The sequence below is a fragment of the Mytilus galloprovincialis genome, chromosome 8 (assembly GCF_965363235.1).
Source record: "Mytilus galloprovincialis chromosome 8, xbMytGall1.hap1.1, whole genome shotgun sequence".
Lineage (NCBI taxonomy): Eukaryota > Metazoa > Mollusca > Bivalvia > Mytilida > Mytilidae > Mytilus > Mytilus galloprovincialis.
This window is the reverse complement of record NC_134845.1, coordinates 19,588,705-19,595,372: the sequence shown is the minus strand read 5'-3', so window position 1 is coordinate 19,595,372 and position 6,668 is coordinate 19,588,705.

Genomic DNA, 6,668 nt, shown 5'->3' with positions numbered 1-6,668 from the left:
GTGAAATAAAATATTTATTGAGAACAAGTAATCGTATATTATAAATCAAAGCAGCTTTGAGAAACTAAGTTGGATTTTTATCATAATCTGATATTATTTCACATATGATAATTGTCGTAAAACACATTACTGATTAGCTTTTTAAAAAGCTGACCCAGCCTTCTATGTAATCCTATCTAATCTGTAATCGAACTTCTGCCAATCAAGGCACACCTCCATTCAGACGGTTTACAATTTGTTTTTTTTAATTCAAAGTGGTGGAATCATTTTTTTTTTTGTACATAAATAAGTAGTAAACATACACATGACATTTCCAGGCTGATGGAGGTAGAACGTCATTGTTAAGGAAGCTGGCTTGTCATGTTTTAGATGTTTTGTCAGATATTCGGAATCCTCTGGTTTTATCCATTTGAATGCATTAAAAAAATTTGCCCGGTGACCCCCATTTTTCTTTTTGTAAATCTTTTACATGTATAATGATAAGCCATCTGTAAAAGTCTTTTAAAATTTTAATTACTTTTTAACAGTTTTTGAGAACTTCAACTTGTCAATGATAAAGCTATGAAAAATCAAGAGAGAATATTTTCCCGCCAAAATTTCAATGACTTTTATCTAGAAAACAAGCACGGTGACCTATATATTTTTATTGCTCTTTGGATTCAATTATTAATCCCCTATCTATATAAACTAGTGTTTTGAAAAGTTAATTACTATGAAAATGAAAATCGAACTCCCTTAAAAAAAATAATTATAAACATGATAAATATCGAGATTCAATGAAATACGTATTTGGGAAGAAGAGATAAACACTTTCCTTGGCTTCTTTTTTGCGGACACCGAACTATACATCATTGAAGAAGTTTTACTTTTTCATTTGAAGTGAAAAATATTTGAATCTACATTTTAAACAAATGCACCGTATCAAATGCATGAAAGAGAACACCTTTTTATAAACTGTTACGCGTCGCATACTTTGTATAGAGACATGCATAATAATTCTAAATTAAAAGGAGGAATTCTTAAAGCTTACTTTGACAAATTTTAAACTAACTTCATTTCAACTGTGACAAGTTTAAATTACATAAATCTAAAATAGAGCTACAAAAAAAAAGCTCTGCTCTTAGTATAGATTTTCTTTCATAAATGGAGTCTTAAATATATCCATAATAAATGCACAGTATCAATTGCATATATGAGAACACCAAGACTTATAAACTGTTACTCGTCGCATACTATGTTAAGAGACATGCATGATAAATTTGAATTAAAAGACAAATTTAAAAAAAAGGAATTCTTAAAGCTTACTTTGACAGATTTCAAACTAACTTCGTTTCAACAAGTTTAGATTACATGTTCTGAAATAGAGCTAAGAATTGTTTGTATTGTAGTAGATTTAATTCTTTGAAATTTCAAATACGCTATTGAACATTATTAAGAGCCAATAAATACAATAATTTTGTATTTTATATATTACTGTAGTGCCTTCAATAAATAAAAGTCGTCATAGCACAGTCTCGTTTTCATACCGGTATTCGAAATGACTCGTTTCATTGCTATTAGAACAAATATGTCATAATAACATGACAGAGAGTTTTGTTTCGAAATATTATATAGATAAATATACAAAAAGCATATTTTAGACAATGTAACATCCTAAGCCTGGAAGTGGCTAGTCACATATAGTTAAAAACGTTTTTTCTCACAATGATGTTCTACTACCATAAGCCTGGATATGTCGTGGCTGGTCACATATATATGCAGAACAAATGAAATTACATATCTTTACCACAAGTTTCGAAACAAATCTGAAGCTGAGATTTTCTTTTTTTTTATTCCTGTCTTGGTAAAATTTATTCGAGCCCATTTGATAACAATTTCCACCTTGATTATTGATTGGTTATTTTTTTAAGTTTTTTTTTAAAGCTTAATATTTGAGAGAAATTTGTGCAAAATTTCTTTAAAAATCCAAATCATGTTGCATCATGAAAGAAGATAGTGTCGACCGATAAATTCACCAATACAATAAAAGCCTCTGGCCTTTGTTAGTCTTGTATTATTTTAACTTTTAGTTTCTTGTTTACAATTTGGAGTTTAGTATGGTGTTCATTATCACTGAACCAGTATATATTTGTTTAGGGGCCAGCTGAAGGACGCCCCCGGGTGCGAGAATTTCTTGTTGCATTGAAGACATGTTGGTGACCTTCTGCTGTTGTCTTCTCTGTGGTCGGGTTGTTGTCTCTTTGGCACATTCCCCATTTCCATTCTCAATTTTATCTAATCTGCATACAAACAGTTGAATAGTGGATATGATACAAAAGATGATTCTAAGAGGATAAGTACCACAGTGACTAATGTACCACTTTGTTTTCATTATAAGATCCCTTTTCGTCCATTTAGACCTCGGAGTCCAGTGGCGGATCCAGAAGGGGGCGTAGAGGGCGTACGCCCCCCCGGTTAAATGATTATTAAGACTAGACTTGTTAACGTTGCCATTTCCCGTGTATTTAATTTTTATGCAACAATTCTTTACTTAGAAAGATATTTTTCGCTGGTATTTACGGACTACAAGTATGGCAAAGTCATGCAAATTGTTTTGGTGGAGTTGACAAGTGCGTAGAAAAACGTCACTCGGTCATTTTAAAATTCAAATTACAGTAACACATTGCTTAATATTGTACTGTTATACCACTGTCCCAGGTTAGGGGAGAGTTGGGATCCCGCTAACATGTTTAACCCTGTCACATTATTTATGTATGTGCCTGTCCCAAGTCAGGAACCTGTAATTCAGTGGTTGTCGTTTGTTTATGTGTTACATATTTGTTTTTCGTTCAATTTTTTTTTTATACGTATAATAATATTTATTTACAACATAACTCCACAAAATTTAGTCCTTTTTTTCAGTTTTTGGTTTAATTTCTTAAAATGTATGTAAAGTATGATACTTTGATGGAGTTATAAGTTCAAACCCGACTATATTTTATAATCTTCTGCGCCTGAAATGAACAAAACCGAGGTGTTAAGGGTATTTTTATTTTCGGTGTGCATTTTTCATTAAAGAAATTGCAAATTTGTGGCTTTTTGAAAAAAATAATGTGAAAATTTGGTATTGTTTATATCGGTATATTATACTTGTTCAGCATCGATCTTATGTAAAGAAACTTTAAACCCCAAAAAGAAGAATATATGCTTATTTTTTGTTTTAATTTGAGATTCTTTACCATGACATGTTGAAAAATTCAATAAATGGTCAACTAAAAAATTACAAAATCTAAATTGAAGCGTTAAAAGATATTAAAAGACCTGAAGAGTTGTCTGTTATACTCTAAAGACGGGTAAAATATCAAGAATCAATACATTCTGTTGAATAGAAGCGATAATATTATAGTTTTGTATCAAATTTTATTGATAGTTCTGTCTTTTTTTTACAGAGTTATCTCCCGTTTCAATGCAAATCTCCACAGGAATATTAAAATAGTGATTTTTTAGTTTAGACTTTTTTCTGTGTATATTTAGGGTATAATGCTAAAGATTAAAACTTTAAAATCTCCTGTTGCAATTACTAAAAGGTTAGGGTCAAATTAATGCTAGATTAACAAGGCCGTAACTCCCCTTGAGGCAAGTGAGGCAATTGCCTCACTAAAATTTCGACAATGATTATTTTTTAATACATATATATATAAATATAATAGTCATTTATTGTTCTGTCTCAACTTTAATTTCTATAACTTGTCATCATTCCTTTTAAACTATTCTTCCTGTATATAATTCAGCATCTCAACGGGCGATGTTTCTCGATTACATTAACCTAGTAACGATAATCATCATGGATCTTTAGTTAAAACAGGCTCTTGCAGAAAAAGGAAGGTAAAGAAGGAATAATTCTAGTAAACTAGTTTTTTTGTGAACAGAGTCTGAGTATTGCATATAACTTCATTAGAACAATAAAAAAACGATAAGTAGACTGACAAATAAAGTACTGGTCTTCGGAAGGGGGCAGTCCTGTCTGCGTATTCATTTCTCCGTTTCACCAACTTTTGACAAATCTAGTACTGGGCATCGCAAGGGGGCAAATCCTGTCTGCGTATTCATTTCACGAACTTTAAACTTTCTCTTTACAGATAAATGAAATATAAATAATATGAAACATGAACGCATGGATTAGTTTTTATCCATGTTTCTTTAACCTTAAAAGTTGAAAGAATATCCCATATTCCAATTTGATATTATTGAGGAATCGAAGAACCTTTAACACAGGATTTTGTCTTTACTTATTCGGGACTACGGAATTTCATTTCTTTATATTCGGGGTTTCGGAATCGGACACCCCCAAACCCTTACCCCTAAATTTATAGATTCTGGAACTAAAATACCACGTATGATGGTGCTTACAGGAAAGCTTAATTCCCTCTTGCAAACAAAACTGTTACTACCGATGCTGCTACCGAATTGCTGATAGAGAAGGAATTGGAAGAAGACATTGATCATTCAATTTGTGTTGATGATGATGTGCTACCTTTAGAAACACAGACTGCCCTGGAACAACTGAAAATTTGGAAAAGAGCATGCATGAGTGGCGAGAGATTGTGCGGTCTTGTCATGCTCCATGTTCATCGCGATAAGGATATCAGCAGACCAAATTATGGTTCTGAAACGATTTGATTGAACTGTTCATAGAAAAAAATTGAAAACTCTACTGAATCGATATATGTTCTAAGTTCTGGCAGCAGATTCAAATCAGTGATATTTGGATGATTATCTTAATTATAAATTTAAATAAAGTTGTTAAAAATTTGGTGTTAGTAAAAGTCTTAAAATATGAAAAATTTATATAAAAAGTGTCCAAATTCAAAACATTATCAAACTCTCTAAAAATGCCTAGAATGCAGGATTTTGCACCATTAATTTCATACTCTCCAAAAAAAAATGTCGCCTCGCTTCGCTCGGCTCAATTATTTTGCCTCACTAAAATAAGATGCCTAGTTACGGCCTTGAGATAACTGGACATGATGACAATGATGAATACGTGTAGTAATATTAGTAGTAGTGGCAGTGAAAATGAAAGTGAAATTGAAAAGGAATCTTATTTGGCTTCTTCAAGGAGGAGATAAGTTAAAATGCCAGACAAATTCTAAGACTGTGTGATCTATGTTAATCTGAGAGAAATGAAGATAAAGTATGTTTGATTTATTTATAGATTAGATAGGACATATACTTATTTAGATATTTCATATAGGACAGCAACTTTTTTTGGTATATTCAGATGGTAGGACATAGATCTTTTTTAAGGGAGAAATATAAATTGCACCGGTCCTAACCCCCCAATAAATATTGACCGGTCCCTTAGACAATACAATCTTTAAAAAGCACTATATTTAAAATAATTGAACAGACTGCACCCTTTTAAGATTCTTGGATAACTATTTTAAAGACTGTGTTTTGTTAATCAATTCGTCATTCCTAAATGTCTTGAGTAGTTTTGTTGTATAGGTCTTATATGTTGATTGCGCATCAGGTGAAATTCACATAGGTCTAAGTACAAGTATCATGGGGAGAATCGAAGAAGGCTATACCACGGGAAAACTGCTTGTTTAAAATAAATATTCGGTGGGTTGGTGTTTTTTTGTTTTTTTGTTTTTTTGTTGTTTTTTTTTGGGGGGGGGGGGGCACGTAAGCATGGTAGATGCTAGTCGTACACGGCATGTGTATATCAACATATGATGAAGTAATTTTGCTATTTAAAGATGTGCGGCTACCTGAAGCACAGTAATTTAGCGGAAAATTTTAATTTAATTGTCACACTATCATTTGCTGTACTACATTTTGTGCATACTGCGGGTAATGGTTTGCAACATCATGATAGAACTCAGTAAATTATATGACTCTTGAGAAACAACATCCTCATGCATTCACATAGTGTACATCGCGCACTGCTCGATTAGTTAAATGAAGTAATAGCGTCATCTTAGACTAATAACATGACATTCAAGTTTACCGAAGCAGAACGTGTTGCCCTTTAACAGTTTAAGCCTAATCAAATTATAATTTTACATCATGATTTATTTCAATACTGCAACAACTTTTATAGCCCTACGTATGCTTGAAATATTTCCCATTGTACTTTTTTCAGCAATATATAATAAATCAGTTATCTTTGGTTGTTGTGTAATGAACTGCCGTCTATGACGAATCTAGTAATGACTGTTTGTGGTCTAAAGTCTAAGATAACATCAGGAGAACCCATAATTATCACCAGAGACAAGAAAAAATATTGAACATAGTTTTTAAAAGGTGCAACGTATAACAAACGCATTATGAGTGAAGTAACAGGGTATCAGTCGAGTGCTAATAGGGATATTTCACCTCTAAGAACCCATAGTTACCACCAGAGACAAGAAATACACTGATAACCTTTTTTAAAGATGAAATTTATATCACACGAATTATATTCGAATAAGGAACGAATAAGTAGCAGGGTATCAGTCAAGCGCTGAAGCGGGTACATACGCGCCAATAAGAACTATTGCCAGATATAAGAATATACAGAATTATAAAAGGGGGAACGATATTAAAAATTAAAAAAGTAACGAATAAGGAATAAGTATTAAATAAGTAACGAATAAGGAATAAGGAATAAGTAAAGAAAAGGTAACGAATAAGGAATAAGAAAT